The sequence below is a fragment of the Fukomys damarensis genome, unplaced genomic scaffold, assembly GCF_012274545.1.
Source record: "Fukomys damarensis isolate Sample0158 unplaced genomic scaffold, DMR_v1.0_HiC HiC_scaffold_38, whole genome shotgun sequence".
In the NCBI taxonomy this organism is placed as follows: domain Eukaryota; kingdom Metazoa; phylum Chordata; class Mammalia; order Rodentia; family Bathyergidae; genus Fukomys; species Fukomys damarensis.
The window spans coordinates 4,984,434-5,007,820 of NW_022900950.1; the positions used below are offsets into that span (position 1 = coordinate 4,984,434).

General features: G+C 33.5%; 1 pseudogene; it reads left to right on the plus strand.

Annotated features, from left to right (window-relative positions):
- The first annotated feature begins 414 nt into the window (after positions 1-414).
- LOC104858600 lies at positions 415-1,093 on the plus strand (annotated as a pseudogene).
- The last annotated feature ends 22,294 nt before the right edge of the window (positions 1,094-23,387 follow it).

The following is a 23,387-nucleotide window of genomic DNA, read 5'->3' on the forward strand; positions in this document are numbered from 1 at the left end:
GGCTAAAGGTGTAGGGAAAGTGGGAATGGTAGGGGAAAGGTAATAAGGGAAAAATATGAGAAAATTAAAAAAAGGAAATAAAATGTTTTTAAATGGGGAGGGGAGGAGTGGGTGAAGGGAGGGCAGGGACAAGGAGAAAAAATGAGAACCAAGATCATCTGTCATGTAAAGGTACAAGATCCCAATAATGAATGTAACTATACCATATAGGTAAAATGTACCAATACATTCAATGAAAGAAAAAAATACAAAAAAAAAAAACACCTTTTACTATTACTGTTTTGAATCTATCTCTCCTTTAATGTCTATTAACACTTGTTTTAGATCATTGTTGCCACTGGGACACGATGTCTTGAACTTGTGGAAATATATGAGGTAACACTTTTTCTGGATTATAAAAGACATCATTTCATCATGGGACAGCAAATTTCAGATCAGACACAGATGGTTATTAACAAAAAAGAAAAAGTAGCAAAACACGTCACATTGGTTTGATAAAGTAGCTCCTTAACTTATGAAGAATTTCTTGGTCGAGTAGCTGAACTCAATGATGTAACTGCTAAAGTGGCTCCTGGCCAGGAAAAGCATCTTCTGTTTGAGGTACAACCTGGTTCTGATTCCTCTGCCTTTTGGAAAGTGGTTCTGTACCAAGATTAACAAAAGCAGTGGCATTGTAGAAGCATCACGGATCATGAATTTGTACCAGTTCATTCAGCTTTATAAAGATATCACAAGTCAAGCAGCAGGAGTATTGGCTCAGTGCTCCACCTCTGAAGAACCTGATGAAAACTCATCCTCTGTCACATCTTGTCAGACTAGTCTTCGGATGGGAAGGGTGAAGCAGCTGACCGATGAGGAGGAGTGTTGGATTTGCATGGATGGACGAACTGACCTCATCCTGCCCTGTGCTCACAGCTTCTGCCGGAAGTGAATTGATAAAGGGAGTGATCGATACAGAAATTGCCCTATTTGTCGCCTGCAGATGACTGGAGCAAATGAGTCTTGGGTAGTGTCAGATGCAGCCACAGAAGATGGCATGGCTAATTATATTCTGAACATGGCTGATGAGGCAGGCCAGCCCCACAGGCCGTGACCTTGGGGAAGAGCTTCTTTCGTTGTTATGGGCTCCAAATACCTTGTGGTCATGGAGGAAGATGGAGGTATCTTCTGGCACAGATACAGAAGAACTAATTTTCCCATCCTCTTATTTTTGTTATTCTGATAATGTGTCCCATTTTTAAAATAAACTTTCCATGTCTTCCATTCATGGTAAACTAAAAAAAAACAAAGCAAAACAAAACCCAAGAAAAAAACCACTTGTTTTAAAACATAAGTGCTCCAACGATAGATGAATGCATGTTTAAAATTATTTTACCCTGTGACAGTATTAACTGCGTTATGGTTGTGTAATGGCCTTTTGACTCTTTAAATTGTAACTTACATTGTTTTTTATAATTATTTTGGCTTTTTTGGACAAGGACTCATAAGGTAGTTAGAGCAACCCTGAGCTCAGCATGGCCAGGGTGGCCTTGAACTCTCAGTCATCCTGTGTCAACCTCCAGATTGCTGGGATTGCAACACGATGCAATACTGGCTTGAATTTAATAAATCTGATAAAGGTATAGATACTTCTGGACACTTTTTGTTTTAATTTGCATAAAATATCTTTTTCCATCTGTTCACTTGCAGACTATGTATATCTATCTTTACTGGATAAGTAGGTCTCTTTTAAGCAGCATACAGATGCTTTTTGTTTTATTATCCATTCTGTCAATCTACGTGTTATCATAGAAAATTTAATCCATTTCCATTAAAAGTAATTATTGGTGGATAAGAACTTGTTTTTCTTTTTCTTTCTCTTTTTTTTAATGGTACCGGGGATTAAACTCAATTCCTTGCACTTGCAAAGCAGGCCACCGAATCGCTGAGCTAAATCCCCGGCCCTGGAACTTGTTTTCTTGATTTTTAATTATTGTGTAGAGTCTTCATTCCTGTTTACTCCTTTAAACTCTTTCTTTTTTTGTTTCCTTGCTTTTTAATTTAAGCACATCTATGATGCATTTTTGCTTTGTGGTTACTATGTAGCTTATTAAAAACATAGTTAGATAAAATTATTATAAATAAATACTAACAATTATCATGGTAAAAAGAAAAATAACTGTACATTCCAACTCCATCCCCATACTTTATAGTTAAATTTGCATCTTTTAAATTGCCAGTGCATTAAAATATTTTCAGTTTTACATTAGTTTTATTCATTTTGTTTTTTATTCTCCCTATTTGGAATGCAAATCATTTATTTCCCACAAATATATTGGATATTTGTTTATTTTCCAAAGGTCTGTATTTTTCTCAATAATTTTTATATGACCATATATTTTTGTATAATGTATTAGAAGTTTTTTTTTTTTTTTTCTTTCAGGTTGAAGCCTCTGAAACATTTCTTATAAGATAGGACCAGAATTAATGAATTCCTTCAATTTGTTTTTCTGGCAAAGTCTTTATCTCTCCTTCAATTTAAGTGATAATTTCCTTAGGAACAGGATTCTTGTTTTTATATATATTTTTTCTTTCAGCACTTCACATATTCACTTGTATTATCTGATTGATTCTCTTTTGGTCTACTAAGATTCTGCTGAGATGTCAGCTTTTAGTCACATTGGAACTCCATTTACTCCGGTGGATGTCTTATCTTTTTCTGTTCTTATATATTATCTTTGCCTTTGGACAAAATAATAGACTGCAAAAATTATTTTATAAAAAACTGTTTATACGCATATATGCATATACATATATATGATGAGATTTTATAGACATGGAAAAATAAAACATGCCTTTCTTAGCTAGAAACTGGTATAGTAATAAATTTCTCTGGCCTAACAGAATTGAAGGTCAACTTATATGTATATTTATATATTAAAGGAGTCAATTAAGACTTAATATATATATTACATAGTTATTAATATGAGATAAACTGGAAATTTTCTTTATAAATGTGCTTCTAAATCTCCAACACTGTTTATTCTGATTCAATGCCCCTTGAAGTCAGGTTCATGTATATATCCATAGAGAGTGAATATATTTAACCCACATTCAAATTATAAAGAGTAAGAAATAAGAGAACTTGATGAAATACATACTTGGAAGCATATAATTTATTCTATTCTGACCTTCAAATCACAGTCTGTTCAAAATGGGAAGAATTTCGTTTCTCTAGATTTTTAAACTTGTGTTTCAACGTCTTCATAAAAATGACATTTGTGCAATAAAAATAAAATATTTTAGCAGCCCAAGTTACATATATTTGGGACCCCATACTTACCTAGTCTCCCTCTCCTCAACTCTGTTCCTCTCCTGAGCTCCAGCCCTAGCACATGAAAATAGCAGTACTTTCCGCTTCTCAAAATAGAGAACTTAGATTAGAGGACTCTCATTGTAAAGTGCCGTAAGTATAATCTCTGTCAGTGATTCCAAGTCTATATTCTAGCAGTAAATTAAGTCCTTTAAAGCAAGACTCCAAATTGTTCACAGATGTAGACAACTAAGTAGAGTGGGCATTCTTCTTCAGCAGCAGTTTTTCTTTGAACATGTTACTAATCTCCAAATTTCAATAAAATAGCAACACCAATGTTGTTAACCAAAAAAAAAAACAGTTCCGATTTGATCAAAGACTAAACTGCCACAACTGTTATCCTTCCCAGCAACTATTACAATCATAAAACAGAATACTTTATTTTCAATCCATACTGGACTTTGCAAGAAAGGTAACATTCTCATAGAAAGCTTTTGAATAGCCTGAATCCAAATTTCAGAATTTGTATTTCCCTTTCTCTCTTTGATTTGTTGTCTCTGTCTTAGGCTCTTTTCCTTCTTTTATGTCTCCTTTTTTCTTACCAGAAAAAGAAATGCATATTTATGTACCAAATTACTGCATGACCTTCTCCTGCAAAATTTTATATATACTTGCTAACCGCAATAATAAAATATATATTTTCAAGATTATATCTTTGTTGATGCAGATTCAATATTATTCTATATTTGTAGTCTGAAAATTATTTATTGAAATACATGAATTTACCAAATTTGCTTTTGTGATTTCTTAAACACTGTATGTAAATGATGATTTCTTTTAACTATTCTTTGAAGATAATTCAGTGATATCCTGAGGTCACCAAACAGTACCAAATAAGATATTTTTTGTATGTATATGAAAAAACCTAATAGATTTAAACATTAAAAGCCTTTTCGGTATATTGTGATTTTAGTAAAATGTAAGAGCTATTCTGAGTACAATTTGGAAATGATGTTATCCAATAGATGGCACTGCATTGTTACAGACCACAGAAATTGTCAAGATAGCTTTGAGTGAATATCTTTCCCTTTTTTTCTGCTAAATGACAGATTTAAAACCTGTATTTTTAGGTTTTCAAAACTAAAATGTTGTCTTAATGGAAACGTAAAAAAATGAGCTATTTCTAATGTCTTTGGTCTGTTCTGCTTAAAAGAATCATAGATGTAATTAATAGAATTGGAGCTATTACCACTAATTATTCTTAAAATATAAAATAAGACCATAGTTTCTCATTTGAAATAAAGTATTTTGTGAAAAAAGAGGTAGAAAATGTTTTGTGTCAGCACCGGGTATTGAACGCAGAACCTTCACATTGAGCAACATCCTCATTCCACTTTTTATTTTGAGTCAGAATCTCAAAGTCGCACAGGCTAAGCTCAGAATTGTTGTACATCCTGCCTCAACCTCCTAGAATGCTGGGATTATAGATATGAGCCACCACACCAGGCAGAAAAATCTTAGGATCACTGCATTATGCACTAACATTAGAAGCACCATGTATGGGTACATATAAAATGTAAAATAGCAGAATGTTTAAATATAAGAATGTATTAAAGGGATGGGGATCTAGCTCAGTGATTCTGCTACCTACCTCTCAAAAGCAAGGACACGAGTTCGATCCTCGATACCAGAACAAACAAACAACAAAAACAAGAATGTATTAAAAATAGGACTGGGGATTTAGCTTAGTGGTGCCGCTGCCTGCCTTACAAGGGCAAGGTCCCGACTTTGATCCCCAATCCTGGAAAATAAAGAATATATTAAAAATACAAAAAAATGACTTCATTTTTAAAATTTGGAAACCACCGTTATTTTCAGTCTGATGGTGTAATGTTTGAATCATAACTTTGAGATACATGACTTTATCATGACTCAGACACTGATATGTATTGAATTTATTATGTACTTTTTTTTTGGTACCGGGGATCGAACTGGGGTCCTTGTGCTTGTGAGGCAGGCAGCGGAACCACTGAACTAAATCCAGGGCCCTATTATGCATGTTCATAAAAAAATTCACATGAATAAAAAGTACTTTGCAGGGCCGGGGATTTAGCTCAGTGGTTCGGTGGCCTGCCTTGCAACCGCAAGGACCCGAGTTCAATCCCCAGTACCAAAAAAAAAAAAGTACTTTGCAGGGCCGGGGATTTAGCTCAGTGGTTCGGTGGCCTGCCTTGCAACCGCAAGGACCCGAGTTCAATCCCCAGTACCAAAAAAAAAAAAGTACTTTGCTTTTTACTTAGTGACTTGAATATGTTTAATATTATCTTTCTGAATCATATTCAAAGATCAATAATTGAAAACAGGGCTGGTAATGAAAAACATTGAGATTGAATTTTCATTAAAAAATTTCCCATAACTTGATGGCTGTATTGTATTTGGAGTTAGAAATTATATTCAATATATAAAAACAGTTTTAAATTTTCAAATAATTTTCACTTAATACTCCAGATTTAAGCATTCAAATTGTTTTATAATATATATATTTTGCCACTTCTCTTGATTTTCCAGACAAGAGATAGACTAAGTTCATTCTGTAATTTCCTAGTATAACTGTTACCCAAAATCAATTTAAAATACAATACAATTTATAGTATTGCATATTTTTGACATAAAAAATCAGGATATTATAGAAGCAGTGTGACCATATATTCTAATGTTTACAACCATAAAACGTATCATTTATCCCTCAAAAAGCAAAAGTGCAAACAAACAAAAACAATAGAAATACTCAGAGTTCATAATCTTTAATGTAACTCAACTGAAAATTATAGGACAGGTTGTTTTAAGCAATCAAAAATAACTCCAAATGAAGACCACAAAATGATGAAGGAAAGGGCCCAGGATTTAGCTCAGTGGTTCCACTGCCTGCCTATAAACACAAGGTCCAAGTTCAATCCCTGGTACCAAAACAAACAAACAAAAGCAAAGTGGGGAAGGAAAAAGAACATGGTAAACAATGAAGATCTTTGACACTTGCCATATAAATGTAGCTAAAGCTATAAAGATAACTGTAACTGTTGGAAAATACAATATAATTGATAAATAAAGACTCCATTAAAGAGTATAAAGCATACTATAAATTAATGACTTAAAAATATAAATATTAAATAATCTCAGATACTCAGGGAGATGGTGGTCAAATAAGGAACTAAGGATGACTTAATCTCTTTTCAGGAATAAAGAGAAGAAAAAGAACACAAATCAGTTTATGAAAGTATCATTGTAGTGGAATAGAGGTGGCCATGGAGAGATGACTACAATGGGCAATATAAATGGTAATATTTTTTAAAAATATGAAAGAACTATCAATCTATTATAAACATAAAAATAAAAGATAAGCATCAATTAAATAGATAACATACAGATTTTACTATCAAATGAATTAGGATGAATAATGACATTATGAAGCATGAAAAATTAGGAAATAATACAACTGTGATAAAAATTCAGCTATGTCCATCAATTTTGTTAATTGTGAGTAGTCAAATTTCATCAAAAGTATTAAAAAGAAGATATTTTCTTAGAGAAGTGAATTTAAAATGAAAAGTTTTGATAACAAATTAAAAGAAACACTAGACAAGCAAGAAAGAAAGGAAACAGGCCTGGAAATACTGAAATAATTTTTTCTCATAAGAAGGACCTTCCTAATAAACACACATATATACACACGCACCTGAGAAACACACATGATTAATGAAGAATTTCTAGCCTTAGAAAAAAGAGAAAGAGTAGTTGTAGACCAATAAAACTTTCACACTATGAATAAAATGTGTTTAGCAATAGTTATAGTAGTATAGCTATTATGGTGTTCTCAAAGAACATTTGAAAATATTTAATTAACAACAGGCAAAATCTGAATAACCTGAGCAAAAATGATCACTTTATATGTCATATTTTAACAACATAACAATAAAAATAAAAGTAAAATCAAATTTTTGACTGTAGATATTTTTGCTGAATATAAATTGGGAATTATTAAAATATGAATGTTTATTAATGTTTCTATGAAAGAAGTTACAAAATGGTAATCATAAACTGCATAGATGAGTAAAATAAAAGAAAATATAGGAAAAGTTCAGCTGAAAATAAAATAGAAAAATATAAATAATATAGCATTCAGTAATTCAAACAATACATATAAACAACAAAGAATCTAGGATTAATTTCAAGAAATTATAAAATAAACAACATAAAATTAAACTAGAAATAACTGATGTTATAAAAAATAAAACAAATGGAAAAATGACTTTATTTTGAAAATAGAGAAAATAATATATATTCAAAAGGTTTTTTTTTTTTATAAACACCAGTAATAGCTACTTTTATGTATCAATTTGACTATTCATTGTGCTGTGATTTGGTCAATCCATATTCCGATGATGTAGAGAGATGACTTTGTAAAGGTATAATCTTAGATGAAGTGAATAGGAAAATCAGTACGCAAAACTTCTGCATTCATTGGAGGGATTCAGAATTATGGTACTTGATTGCTTGGCTGATGGTTAAGTTGAAAATGGCCTAAATGATGCCCAAAGTATATGAACTCGGAGAGTTACATATTTCTTTGTATGTTTCAGATGAAGATAGGCAAAGGATCTGCTTATTGATATAAACTTGATCTGTCATTTAAGACTTACCCACACTCAGAGGATCTAGGGAATCCATTCCCTGATATGAATCAGTTTAAAGACTTAAAACTCCTCCAAGAGGAGAACAGGTATTAAATAATTGCCAAACATATATAGAGTTAATCATCTTCCAGTCTTTTCTCCAAAGAAGGCTGTGATATTTTGGGGAATTAATTGATACTTGCTCTAAACTGAACTCTCCACAGGTACAAAACATCATTTGGGACCCTCAAGTTAGAGTAGGCAGATATGGAGCTTAGATAATTAATGAATTTTAGATCAATTTAGATGAATTTTAAGTGTGTCCTTGAGCCTATCTTCTGATTATTTAAGTTATAAAATAAAGAGTTTTAGTCAAATTTCTGTAGTACAGATTGATTCCTTGAGCTGTGGAGTGAGGGCTATTTCAGAGATAAAGGTGGTTTGCAAGCCAGTGGAATTGTCTTCATGTAGGAAAATAGTAAACTAGAGATGTACTGCATCCCTGGAAAGACAGCGGAAATTGGTGCTATCATTAGGGAACATATGGTCCCATCAACCTTCTTGTGTAGTCTTAGCAGAAGACAGACCTTCAAGAATGACAGTGGATTAGTTTACATTAAATTATATAGTCTCCAATTGTCACTTCAGCAGATATGATTTAATTGCTTGAGTAAATCAACATATCCCTTGTTACCTGATTTGTGGCAATTGATTTGGAAAATCCCTTTTTTTCATATATCATATATGTGTATATATGAAACAGAAGAAACAGCCTTCTTCCTGTTGCAAAGCCATTACTATCCCTTTATCTTCCTACATCAAGGGTTTATTAACTGTCCAGAGCTCAATCATAATTTGGTTTATATGAATCTTGATCACATTTCCTTCCTAAAAGATAAAACACTGGTCCATTTTATTGATGCATGATGCTGCCTGAATCTAGTAAGTAAGAGTCTGTGACAATTCTAAATATATTGGTAAGACATTTGAATGTTAATGGGAAGGGAAAAAATCTGACAAAAATGCAAATGTCTTCTACTCTAATGAAATTTTTATTGGTCCAGTTGTTTTGAGCACGTGGAAGTATCTTTTCTAATATAAATTATTGCATCTTTCCCTTTCTACAACCAAGAAAGAACAGCTGTGAGTGTTATCTTTGAATTGTTGAGGTAATGTATTTCTCATTTGCACTTATTATCCTACTCTACTAAGCTATCCCAAATTCTAGTAATTTTGAGTGGAACCAAGAAAAAGAGAAGGAACTGTGACAAGTCCCGCCTTCTGTGGAAGTAGCTATACCACTTGGGCCATATGAGGCAATTAATCCAATGAAGCTTGAAGGGCCATTGATCCCATGTTGAATGCTGGGCTGTAATCTGGAGTCTTTGACAAGCCACGGTCGCAGTACAGACCTTTACTATTTTTTAGAATGATCTTCTATCCTTGGCAGAAAACTACTTAGCTTTTGAGAAAAAGTTCTGGGCCTGCCACTGGACCATGGGGGGCAGGGAACAAAGGAAAAAAAATGATCATGTGTTTCCAAATTATCACATAACTCTTGAGAGAGTGATTTTCTCACATGTGATCTCACCCACCAAGCCATAAAGTCAAGCATACATGATAATATCACATTATCAAATAGAATACATATGTGCTTCCAAAGGGTAACAAGTTCAATCTTTTATTGTAAGTAATTTCTTTATGTGAATACAACTGTAACTTTTTTCTAGTAAGATGAATTTAATAATATAAAAAACAGTATAATTTCCACTCAGTTTAAAATAGTTATATCTTAATTTTCTACATTATTTCTTTCATTGCCTCCCATAAAGATTTCAACTATAATTAACACATAAAATATTTGATTCATTATTTTTCCTCAGGAATAATCCTGTTAATGGGTATTTTTCTATTTTTTAGGGTTTTAAACTTACACAAGGTGTAATTTCAAAATCACATATGTTTTTTAAATTTTCTCCTCTGTTTTATTAACACCGAAAATTTCACTGATATTTTATTTTTTTGTTGTTTTTTAAGAATATTTTACTGGTATATTTTAGATATACAATACAGTTACATTCATCATTGGGAACTTGTACCTTTGCATGACATATCTTGGTCCTTTTTTCCCCCATATTCCTGCCCTCTCTGCTCCCCTCTGCCCTTCTCTATTTACAAAGACTTTGTATACATTTTTTCCTTTTCTCATATTGTTTATATTCCCTTTTTACCTTTCCCTTACTCTTCCCATTTGCCCAATACTTTGATACCTTTTCTTCCTATTACAAAATATCAATTATACATTTTGACCCTATTTACACTTTTAGTTTATCACACCAGAAAAACTCCCTGGTATTTATACATGTGTGTCCTATTAATTTCATTTAAGATTATGTCCTCAATGTTCATCCACTTAGCTATAAATGTCTCTAGTTTATCATTCTTTATGGCTGACTACTACTACATTTTATATATTTTTTAAAAATCTTCTTTATCCAGTCTCCAATTGATGGGCAATAGGGCTTTTTCCAAATTTCAGCTATTACAACTGTACTGCTATATACATGGGTGAGTATATATCACTGTGGTATGATTCTTTTAATTCTTTGGGAAGATACCCAGCAGGGGAATAACTGGACCAAATGGAACTTGTAATTCTAGTTGATTAAGGTATCTCCATATTATTGATGACCTTATTTGTATGGTTAAATTAGGAAGACGTAAGCTGTAAATTTCTAGATTATTGTGTATTTATAGTTTTAATAGCCATTGCTGCAATATTCTCTATGTAGTAAATAACAATTGTAATATTTTACACTTCCATTAGAAATGTATGACTAAATCCACCCCTAAAAAATTATGTTATTACTATTTTTACCATTTTCACTCTGATTTTTGGAATGCTCTTTTGCTTTTTCATCTTGTTTGTTTTAACATTGATGAATAATTTTAAGAAAAGTAATACTTTTTCAAAATGTATTTATTATCAAAATTATATCAAGTGAAATTTGAGAATATATTTACTTAGTCCAAATGGCAATATTAAAAATTATAAAAATAGAAATATAGCTTTCAGTAAAATAATAATAAAATCTAAAAGAGGTTGCCATGAATATTATAGAAGTTATTCTACTAGACTATGTTAGTAAGAAGAAAAATTGAAAATAAAGAAATTGAAAGATACCACATCAATAAAAAAATAAGAGAACAGGATGCAATTAGTTGTATGAAAAGTTACTTAAAATAAAGAAGATAATGGTTTTAGGTAGTGTCATGAATATGTTCACTGCAACAAGATTCTGTGAATAGGTATTGAATTTTCTTTAATCACTATATATCACAGAATCAATTTACAAATGCAGAATAGAAAAAAACAGACATTAGCTTAAGTAAAAATCATTGTGTTTGCCTGTGTGTACATTTGCATATATGTATTTAGACATAGTTTAGGTTTTGTCAATGACCTATGTATGACATACACAAATGATATATATGCATATTTAATTAGAATGAGCTTCTGAAGTTATGAAGGCAAGGATTAGGCCCTTACTTGTCCTTTTTTTTTTTAATCTTGTAGCATGACCCTATGGACTCAAAATTCAAGAAGTTTAAGCAAGACAGAACAATAGTAGTATATCATCATAATAGCAGATATCTATGAAAAATAGTAAATTTTGAAACTGTAGGTTCTTGAATAATTAGGGACTCAAAAAATGCTTCTTTATTTTTAAAAGATAAATTCAACATTTTCAATATAGCAAAAAAAAGAATTAGAACTCAGGTCAAATACAATACCTCCACCACCATCATGGGCGGAGAGACCCACCAAGTGATGATGGAGACTCTGTTAGATAGTGTCTCTAGAGGCTAAAAAATTTAAAGGATTAATAGAAAACACCAGAGCTTAAATTAGGTAAGAAAAGCTCTTCTCCAAGTTCTCCACAGAAGTATGTTTCTGCTGATGCTTTCATTTCTGATTTCCACCAAAATTGTGATAGAATAAACTTCTGTTAATTCTCCCAGTCTTTGCTAATTTGTTATGTTGATGTTAGGAATTAGTGAAAAGATTTTTGAAGCAAGTAGGGGAATTATTTAGTGGATGCTTTGATTTTTAGTCATATTTCATGAGAGATTAATTTTGTAGAACAGTTAAATCATATTGACACAAGTAACATTAGGTCTCCATGCCAAAATTAAATTTTATTGGAACTGTGTGTTCAGCACTTAGGAGTGATTCTTGTATCACTTCTTTATTTGGATAAATGATGCCTGAGTTATTAAAGCAGCTCATCACCAAAATCAAATGGAGAGCTTAAAGCCTATCCTATCCGACATCCAACAAAGCACAGTTCAACAGTGATTTCTGCTGAAAATGGGAGATCATTCAAAATCAAAGATAATATACAATCTTTATTGATTATCTTACATTAAATTATCTTCCTCCTGAGATTAAGTCAAGATGCATTTTAAAGTTCATTTTCTATAGTCTATCAACATTTCCCTTATTTCGAGAACTTACTTAAGGCTTCCATTCAGGTTGCTTTATCTTGTGTGAGACACACTTCGCATGTGTGTATACACACAATGTAAAAAGTTCGGTAAGATGAGGTACAGCATGAACATAAATTATTCAATTTTTGAAAAGTAACTAAAATATTTCCTAAATTTTTAAATTTTATAATAAATTCATTAAGTAATTTATTGGACTCATCTTCTTCAGGTCTTGAGTTAGTGGATTCTTAGAAACATGCCAAGTCAGCTACACCATTATGTTTCCATATTACTCTTCATACACTATATTTTTCTTGTGCTACTCAGTTTGTGTAGTGGACCTTTTGTCAGGGCAATCTCCCTAGACATAGCCTCAAAGTAGTCTCTATTACAAAGTGTTTGATACTGAAGGTCATAGGATCAATATGAGGAAGGCATCTTATTCCATCTCAGTTGTTTCTGATTCATCTCTACACGGAGTCACTACTTTTCACTTCCTCCTACCGCCAGTGAGACTTCTATATCCACAAATTGAATAGTTGGTATACAGACACATTGATTTTTGTATGCTAGCTCTATGTAAAAAAAATGTCTAAGTTTTAAAACTGGCTAGTGATTTCCCCACAAAATATGTCTGAACTTTCACTTAATGAAGAAAAATGGTTTACGGGATGTTCATGGGAAAATAATTGTTAAAAACACACTTTTCTGTATAATGAGATTTTCTTCTTTCTTATAAAGTAACAGTGAAAATATTTACTGCATTTACTACTATATTTCTTAATAAGGAACATCTGTAGGCAGCTATTCAGGAGGCTTAAAGTTACTTTCCTTTAGAAAAGATAATCAACAGCCCTTAGGTAAAAAATGAAAAGAATATAATTTTTTTCTTTGTTACATCAAGGTTTTCATTCTTTTTAATTCCCCTCCTCCGATATGTACATAGCTTGCGTTATTTATTTACCTTTCATACAGTTTTACTCACTTTCGCCTGAGAGTGAAGGACTTCATCAGTAGCAGGCCAAAAATAGTGGGGCATGGTAGGACTGTGGAAAGAAGAGAGAGAACTTGCGCATCATAGAGAAAAGTCTTCCTACCCTCCCACATGCAAGAGGAATGCTGTTTGTGGAACAGCCAGGACCTTTGGCTGGGTCCATTGGCGACCCTCAGAACCTTCTCGATTACAGGACATTGTTTTTGAAGGAATAATGTGGAAGCGGAAAGGTGGGGGAGAGCTGTGAGAGAAAGGCCACTAGAGTCTAAGCAAAAAAGGGATTTGTGGAACAAGAACAAAGTGGGTGCTCAGTAACTGGAAAGACACGATGTGCGGCGAGATCCTGACCAGCATCCCACACTGAAGGAGGTGGGCACGCAGCCAAGCCTGGGTATGGCTCTAAGTTCTGCAGATGGGCTAAAGCAGATAGACATCTGCAGGCAGCTGGACTCTGAATGATGGCTGGGGTGGTGACTTTTTGGCCACGTATAGCCTAGCGGGGGAGATACGGAGGAGTCTTCCATATTCACTCGTCTGTGAGTCAGTTAAAAAATGATCCAGGGAGGTCGCTGGTAGATCACATGTACAGCGCAGCTCATGACCAGGACATCTGTTCAAAGGGAGCCACAGAATTCCGGCCTTGGGCAGGTAATTGTCTGGCCCACAGTGGGGAACTGACTGTTCAAGATCAGACTGTGATGCCGGTGTAGGGGGAGCTGTGTGAGTATTCTGTTAATGCTGCAACACCCATGTGAAGGTTTTTATTTTTATTTCTATTTTTATTCTTGTAGTTACTGTATCCTTGTTTCTTTTCTCTTTAGGCATATTGCTTCTCTTTTCCTTTTTCTTTCTTTTCTGTGTTTTCCTCTGAGTCTTGTTTATTCATTGGTATTTACTTATTGTGCTTTAATTTTCTAGGTTTTATCCTTTGACCGGCTCCCTCTTTTAGTGTTTCTTCTCACTTATATTTTGATTATCTTTCCCCTCTATTCTTTGTTTTCCTTTGTTCTTGATTATCTCACTTCTTTTTCTTCCCCTCCTCTTTTCCATTTATCTAACTGCATAAAATAACAAGCACCTATAAATATGGATTAGAGAATAAAAAGTAACCAGTGCTCTAAATTATACAGTATCATTCAAGGACATATTAGGGTGATTCTTAACAAAATTGGGCTGAGAGAATGAAAAGAAAACAACATATACATATTTTATCAGGATCCCAACAATATAACATCCTCACTCAACCTCTAAATACACTTGCACCAAAATGAATACATTCTTCTGACTATAAAATATCCTCCACCTCCTTTAAGTGCTAGCCCTTTATCCATATAATTATTCCAATAGAGCATACCTTCTTATTTTTCTTTCTACCTATTGACATTTCTCTTACCTCCTTTTCTTCATGCTAATATATACTCTTCCCTTTTCCTGCTCTTACTTTCCTCCACTCTCCACATCCCAAATGAACTATAAATAGCATAATGTAATCTAAAAGGGATATTGACAAAAGAGTACAAATATAAAGACAAATTTTATTGAACTGATGTATGATTTGATACGTTGGTGCTGTTACAGACAGTAGAAGTTGTCGCCTTGCAACACAATGACAGAGTCCTACTCAGTTAAATTGAATAATTTGAAATGGTATGCAATAACTTTAGAGAAAATCAAGAACAAGTCTCTGAAAAAAAATGAAAGAAATTTGCTTATCATTAACTAACTATCTTGACTCTATTTGATCTCAACTTTCAGCTCACAAAAAATAGGAACATGAGAAAAAAAGGCAATGACAGGCCTCCAAAGACTCACAATTCTTTCAAAGCAGAACAAAAGGCCATTGACTGAGAAAAAATAAACACCAAATAGATACTCTGTACCAAATGACTGAAATGGAAGCAAAGAAACTTGATGAGTTCAAAGAGGACATAAGCAAAAAATAAAAAAAAGTAGAGCTATCATACAAATTGATTAATGTGGTTATTGGAGAAAAATATTACAAGAGCTGAACAAACAATTCAAAGTATTAATAAAGAATTTATGAAGAATGTGCAGTCCACAATATATATCAAACCAAAATCCTATAAATAATTATTTTGAATTTATAAACATCAGAAAAGATCAATATGAAGATAGCTTCAGAAATAAAAACAAAATAAAATAAATAGTGATTTACTCAGAAAAACCTTAAAGTATGTAAGAACAAAAGAATAACTCATCCAAGCTGGGAGTGGTGGAACATACCTATAATCCCAGCACTCGGGAGGCTGAGACAGGAGGATTGCAGTGAGTTTGAGAACAGCCTGGGCTACATAGTGAGTTCCAAGTCAGTCTCAACTACATAGTGAGTGAGACCCTGTCTCAAAAAAAAATAAAAATCATCCAATAGCTAGTAGATGATGCTTAAAAGATTAACTTAAAGCTAGCTGTGGTTAGATATTAGAACTCTCATGAATGGGGTAAATATCTAATAACAGAAATTATAGAATACTTTATAAGGATGGGGATAGAACTCAATATATAAATGAGAGGCTTTAGAACACCATAAAACAAAATTGAAGAAATACCTCTATATGATTCATTGTAGACAAAATTTCACAAGTTTCTTAAAAGCTGGCAGGGAAAAGCAAAACAAATCACCTATAATAGTAAACTCATCAGGATTACAGCAGACTTTCAACACAAAATTGCAGGACTGAAAAGCTTTGGAATGAAGTGTTTCAAGTCTTAAAAGAAAACAACTGCCTATCCAAAATAGTGTATCCTGCTTTATTATTCTTCAAGTTAATAAAGAAATGAGGATATCACATGACAAAGTACACCTTACAAGATTAATGAACACCAAACCAGTATTCCGAAAACTATTCAGGAATATTCTAAACAGAGACAATGAAGCCCACAAAGCCAAAAGTCAGCAGGAATGAATACATCAAACAAGAAGCGGGGTTAGATAAGAATGAAACAACTTAAAAAAATCAACAAAAGAAAAAGAACAAAATGACAGGAATAAATCGATGCCTTTCAATAACAGCTCTCAATATAAACGGTCTTAACTGCTCAATTAGAAGACAGATTGAGTGGATCAAAAACAAAACCAAAGGACCTATTACATTCAAGAGAATTTTCTAATCTCATAGGACATTTGTAGACTAACAGTCAAAAGATGTAAAACAATATTTTATGCAACAAGTCACAGAAAGCAAACAAGGGTAATAATTTTATTCATAGACAAAGCGAATTTACAGTTAATATTTTTCAGAAGAAGCAAAGAAAGTCACTAAATTAGTTAAGGGAACAATTAACTGAAAGAGATAACTAGTATAAGTATATATGAACTGAATATTGAGGAACCTAACTTAATAAAACAAACACTGTGAGACATAAAAAAGTCAAATAATGACCAACACAATCCTAGTGAGTAATATCAATGTTTCTTTCTCATAAATGGATAGATAATCTAAATATAAAATTAATAAAAAAATAATAGAGCTGAAGCACACCTTTGAACAAATTAATATGATGGATAGCTACATAATGTTCAACCCTACTTCAAAAGAATACACATTCTTCTCAATAGCTCATGAAGCTTTCTTTAAAATAGAACATATACTGTCCCATAAAGCCTTCTTAAATACAAAAGAATGGAAATAATCCATTGTACACTATCAGACTAAAATACAATAAATAGAAGTCACTCTTAAAAAAAACCACAGTAATTCTACAAACACCTCATCGTTAAGTAACACATTCCTGAACACTGTAGTTAATAGAAGACTTCAAGGAATAAATTAAACAATTCCTAGCATTAAACAATAGTGCCAGTACAGAATATCAGAATCCACAAGACACAATGAAAATGTATTTCTATAAATGCTTACAGGAGAAAAACAAAGCAAGCTCCAATAAATAACCTAAAGATGTACCTCAAGAAACTAGAAAAAAAAAAGAACAGTCCAAATTCAAACCTATTACAAGGAGGGAAGTCATAAAGATCAGAGCAGAAATCAAGAAAATGAAACTAAAAAGAAAAACACAAAGAATCAAAAACTTGGTTTACTAAAAAATAAACAAAATAGGCCTGGGGATTTAGCTCAGCAGTTTTGTCACCTGCCCTGCAAGCGCAAGGATCTGAATTTGATCCCCAGCATCAAAATATAAAAATAAAAAATAAATAAAATAAAATAAACAAAACATAAAAAAAACACATAGAAAAAAATAGAAAAACAAGAAAAGGAAGGAAAAGATCTGCATAAATATAATCAAATGTGAGAGCCTGAGGAGAGGAAGGAAGATGATTTTTCCCTATCTGGCTTTATGAGGAAGAATTCCATTTGTCCTCATAGCTTGGGTGTGCAGCATTAACAGTGGCTTAATATATACTAAGTGATTTTATCATGTCTTTAGTTTTTCCTAACAATGAATTGCATATAATAATAAAGAATTTTGTTCCTTTTTAATTAAAAAGGCAAATCACAAATGACACTGCCAAAATTCAGAAGATCATTAGTAACTACTATTAAAAAATTGTACTTTAACAAATTAGAGAGTCTTGAAGAAGTGGAAAGATATTTATGTGTGAATTAACAAAATTAAATCATGATGAAATAAAAATTCTGAACAATCCCATAACAAGCAATGAATTTAGACCAGTATTGGAAAAAAAGCCCTAAGACTTGATGCATTCACAAATGAATAGGATCTTCAGGGAAAGTATAACACAATATTCCTCAAACTCTAATGAAATTGAAAGGGAAGGAGAACTTCCAAGCTCATTCATGGAAGCTAGAATGATTCCGATTCCAAAACTAGATAAGGATCCACTTGAAAAAGACAACTACAAGCTAGTCTCTTTAATTAATACACATGCAAAAATCCTCAATAATCTATTGTCAAACATAGTTCAAGAAATCATCAAAAAGAATGCACATTATGATCGTGTAGGTTTCATCCCATGGATACAAGGATGGTTCAACATCTACAAGTCAATAAATGCTATATAGCACCTAAAAAGAAGCAAGGACAAAATCACTTGTTCTTATCAATACATGCTGTTATGGCTTATGTCTAGATGTCCCTCAAAGCCGCATATGCTTATGGGTGGGGCCTTTTGAAGATGGCTGGATCTAGAGCACATGATACTGAAATTAAGGGTGTGTAAAAACTGAATGGGTTTAACATAGTCCTAAGTATGAATAATGGAACCTACACCCAGGGTGGGGGTAGCACCAGTTAATAAACATATAGTCTATATGGAATATCCAAGGAGAGAGGGAAGGCAGGCTTGTTTCACTATTGCTGCTTCCTGCTTCACTACCTATTGCCTCCTTTGCTATGGAGTGTTTCTCTGAAAAGCACCTCTACCATGACACCCTACTTGAGCCAGGTGACTATGAACTGATACATCTACAAGCTATGAACTGAAACAAATCTTTGCTTTTTTGACTTTGGGTGTCAAGTATTTTGTCTCAGCAATGAGAAAAGAAACTAGCACAGATTTAGGTACCAGAGAAGTGGCGATTTTTGCTATAACATTTCCTGGTTGTGTGGTTCAGGAGGCTTTGGAACTGGCTTACAAGATGATTTTGAAAGGCTTTGGAGATGTTAGATGAGGAAAGTAAGATGAATTTCTTAGGAGACTTTGGTTAGATCTCAGAGGATCAGAATAGTGACAGAAATGTAAACAGTAAAAACTAAGCATAGAAAGTTTCAGTTAGGAGCAAAGACTGTACTGGATGTTGGACTCCAGACCAAGTGTGTTATGCTTTGTCAGCAAAAATTGTCTACATTTTGCTCCTGTTTGGGCATAAAGCCTGAGACTGAGATTAAGTGTAGTGAACCAATTAATCTTGCAGAAGAAATATAAAGGCACTCCAATTTTGTGGTGGTGGCCCTGGCCACTTTTGGTGGCTTTTAGCAAGATCTATGTTATGAGTCAAAAGCAAAGGGTCCAGGCTGGGGATTTAGCTCAGTGGCAATGGTCCTGACTCACAACTGCAAGGTCCTGAGTTCAATCCCCCAGTATAAAAATAAAAATAAAAAAGCAAAGAGTCCAGCAGAATAATTTAAAATATTTTGAGTTTGGCCAAAAAGGAAGCTCCCATGAGGTTATGGCTTTGAAAGAGAGAGTGGAGGAGAACTTGTTGCTGAGAAGGAAAAGAACAATAGAAAAGATGACATGAGAACATCACAAGAACCAGCAAGAGTACAACATTTTGCAGCTGCAATGTTGCAAAGGTGAAAGACTTTGCTTTGAGAAGATGGCTCCAGAGCACTATGTTGAAGAATATCAGGGGAAATTTTTTCTTAGAATTTGATTTATAGTGCTCAGCAATCCAGGCACTCAACCCCTACTACCAAGAGAGAAAGTAGCCTGTTTAAAGCTCCAATGGCCTGCAGGCTTCAGCGGCATCCGTATAGTTCTGTTTTTAGGTGTATGCAGAAGGTAAGAATCATTGGGTCAAAAAGGATTCCACCCAGATTTCAGAAAAAAAGGTCTCTGAGGCTAGGGAGTGAGCTTCTGAGAGGTCAGTGTATGAATCTGTGAGTGTGAAGCTAAATGATGTGGAAACCCTGGAAGTTTAGAGAAATCAAGAACATGGATCATCTGAGGAAAGCCACAAGCAGTGAGTGAAGTAAAGTAAAAAGAGAAACCATGAGTGCTACAACCATCGGGAGTGCCATAGGGGATCAAACCAAGACATTTAGAATTCACATCTTGCCACAGATTTCCCTAGATGTTGGACATGGAGTTAATGTTCACTCTGCTAGATTTTGGACTTGCTTTTGTCCAATTCCTTTCTATTCCCTATCTATACCTTTTAGAATGTAAATGTTTATCTTGTCCCATTGTATATTTGACATGCTTAACTGTCTTTTCCATTGCACAGGGAATTGTAACTCAGAGAATACCTTAAATCTCAGAGGACTCTTTGGACAGGCATTTCACAAAGGGATGTGTGTGAGTCTTTTGAGTACTGGAGGTACAATATTATGGCTTGTATCTAGATATCCCCCCAAAGTTTCATGGTCTCAAAGGTGCAGCTCTTTGGAGGTGGCTGGATACAGTGTGTGTAGTATTGAATTTAAGTATGCTTAAATGGGTTCAGCACAGTTCTTCGTTTGGATAGTGGAAGCCCAAACCTGGATGTGGGTGGCACCAATCAATAAGCTATAGCCTGGAAGAAATAAAAAGGGAGAGAGGGAAGACAGGCTTTCTGATACTACTTGATGATTTACTATTTCCTGCCTGGTTTCCATGGAGTATTTCTCTTCTGTAATGCTGCTCTGACATGCAACACTTGAGCCAGCCAACTACTGACTTAGGCCTCAGCAAATGATAAGGTGAAATAATCCTTTTCTCCTTTAACTTTGGGTGTCCTGTATTTTATCTCAGCAGTAAGAAAAGTAACTAAGAGAGATGCAGAAAAAGCTTTTGACAAAATGCAAAAACCAGGGCCAGGGATTTAGCTCAGTGGTTCTGCCACCTGCCTCACAAGTGCATGGTCCAGAGTTCAATCCCTGGTACCGCCCCCCCGCAAAAAAGCAACATCCATTTATGGTTTTAAAAATAAACCTGAAGAAATTGTGTATAGAAGTATCTTATCTCAATCTAATAAGATCCTTTTATGACAAACAGCCAACATCAGATTAAAGAGGGAAAACTTGAAAGATGCATCTCTCAAAGCAGGCATAAGACAAAGATATCCCCCACCACCACTCCTGTTGAATTTGCTACTTGATACAATAATCAGGAAAATAATCAATCCAAAGAAAAACTAAAATAACATGTATGCAAAATGAATAAGTCAAATTATAATTAGGCATCTGCAAATGCCTGATCCATTTTTTAAAATTAATTTTATTGACACATTTTAGATTTACAACATAATGTCATTCATCATTAGAGATTTGTACCTTTGCATAATATATCTTGATTCTTATTTTTCCCCTTTTTCTTGCCTTCCCTTAAACCCCTTCACTACTATTTATTAGGACTTTGTTTCTATTTTTTCATTTACTCGTATTAATTCATTCCCTTTTTTCCTTTCTTTATCCAATCTCTAGTTGATGGGAAAATGGGCTGTTTCCAATCTTTAGCTATTACAAACTGCCACTATAAATATGGGTGAGCATATATATAGTATGATTTTTTAAAAAATCTTTTAGGAAGCCTAACTACTCTTTCAGCCACTTTAGTGTTTCTGTTTTAATATTTAGATCTTTAATCCGTTTTGATTTTAGTTTAGTGCATAATGCCAGATATAGGTCAAGTTTTAATCTCTGCCAAGTTGAAACGCAATTCTTCAACATCATTTATTAAAGAGGCTATCTTTTCTCCAGTAAGTGTTTGGCTCCTTTGTCAAAGATGAGGTGGTGGAGATTTTTCTGTGCCCTCTCCTTTCTTTGTTGGTACTGGGAATTGAACTCAGGACCTTGTGCTTGCAAGGAGGCTGCAGAAATATTGAGCTAAATCCCTAGCCCATTTACGCCCGCCCCTTTTTTTTAATATATTTTCCAGTGGTCTTTATGCTTGTTACTTCACCTGTACCATGCTGTTTTATCACAGTAGCTTTGTAGAATAGTTTCTACTTGGGAATTGTCATACCCCATACATTATGTTTGTTTTTGTTGCCTAGAATTGATTTTGATATTCTAGGTCTCTTGTATTCCAAATAAATTTTTGGATTGTTTTCTCAAGGTCTTTAAAGTATACAGCCAGAATTTAAATTGAGGTTGGATTGAAAAAAAATATATAGATAGATAGATAGATAGATAGATAGATAGATAGATTGCAGTTTTGGAAGTATGATCATTTTCACTATATTGGTTTTTGTTACCCAGAAGCAAGGGATAGCTTTCCATTTTCTGATATACTCATCAATTTACTTTTTTATAATGCTATCATTTTCTGAGTAGAGGCTTTTATTTTTTTCTTGATTTCTTGGTATTTTATTTTTTGGATTCTATTGTGAAGGGAGTTGTTTCTCCAGCTCCTTTTTCAGTGAGTCTGTTGTTTGTGTACAGGAAAGCTATCGATTTTTTTTGTGTGTTGACCTTGTATCCAGCTATACAACTAAATTTGGTTACTAAGTCTAGAAAACTTGGTGGAGTTCTTGGGGTGTTCTTTATAGAGTATCATGCCATTTTCAAATAATAACAATTGGAATTCTTTGTTTCCTATCTTTATTCCCTTTTTTTTCTTTTTCTTATCTAATTGCTGAGTAACGTTTCTGAAACTATATTGAGTAGGAGTGGTGATAATGGACATCCCTGTCTTCTTCCTGATTTTAATGTGAAGGACTTCAGTTTTTGACCATTTATGATACTGGCTGTTGGTGTTTCATAGATGGCTTTTATCAATTTGAGGTAGTATTACAGTTTTTTGTAGTGTTTTTATCATACATGTGTATTGGACTTTGTCAAACACTTTTTCTGCATCTATTGAGATGATCATATGATTTTTATCCTTGGCTCTATTAATATTGTGAATTACCTTTATTGATTTGTATCTGTTGAACCATCTCTGCATCATTGGGATGAATCCCATTTAGTTAGGGTGTATGATCTGCTTGATGACTCCCCATCTGTATTATGTTTGCCAGTATGTTGTTGAGTATTTTTGCATCTATGTTTGCTACAGAGATTGGCCTGTAGTTCTCTTTTTTGGTTGGGTTTTCCCTGGTTTTGGAATCAAAGTAACTCTTGCTTCCAGGCATGAATTTAGGAGTATTGCTTCCCTTTCAATTTCATGGAAGAGTTTAAATAGTAGTGGCAATAGTTCTTCTCTAAATGTCTTACAGAATTCAGCAGTAAAGACATCAGGGCCTGGGATTTTCTAAGTTGGTAAGTTTTTAATTACTTTTTCAATTTAGTTGGTGATATTGGGTTGTGTAGAATTTTTATATCTTCTTTGTTCAGTTTTAGTAATTCACACATACGT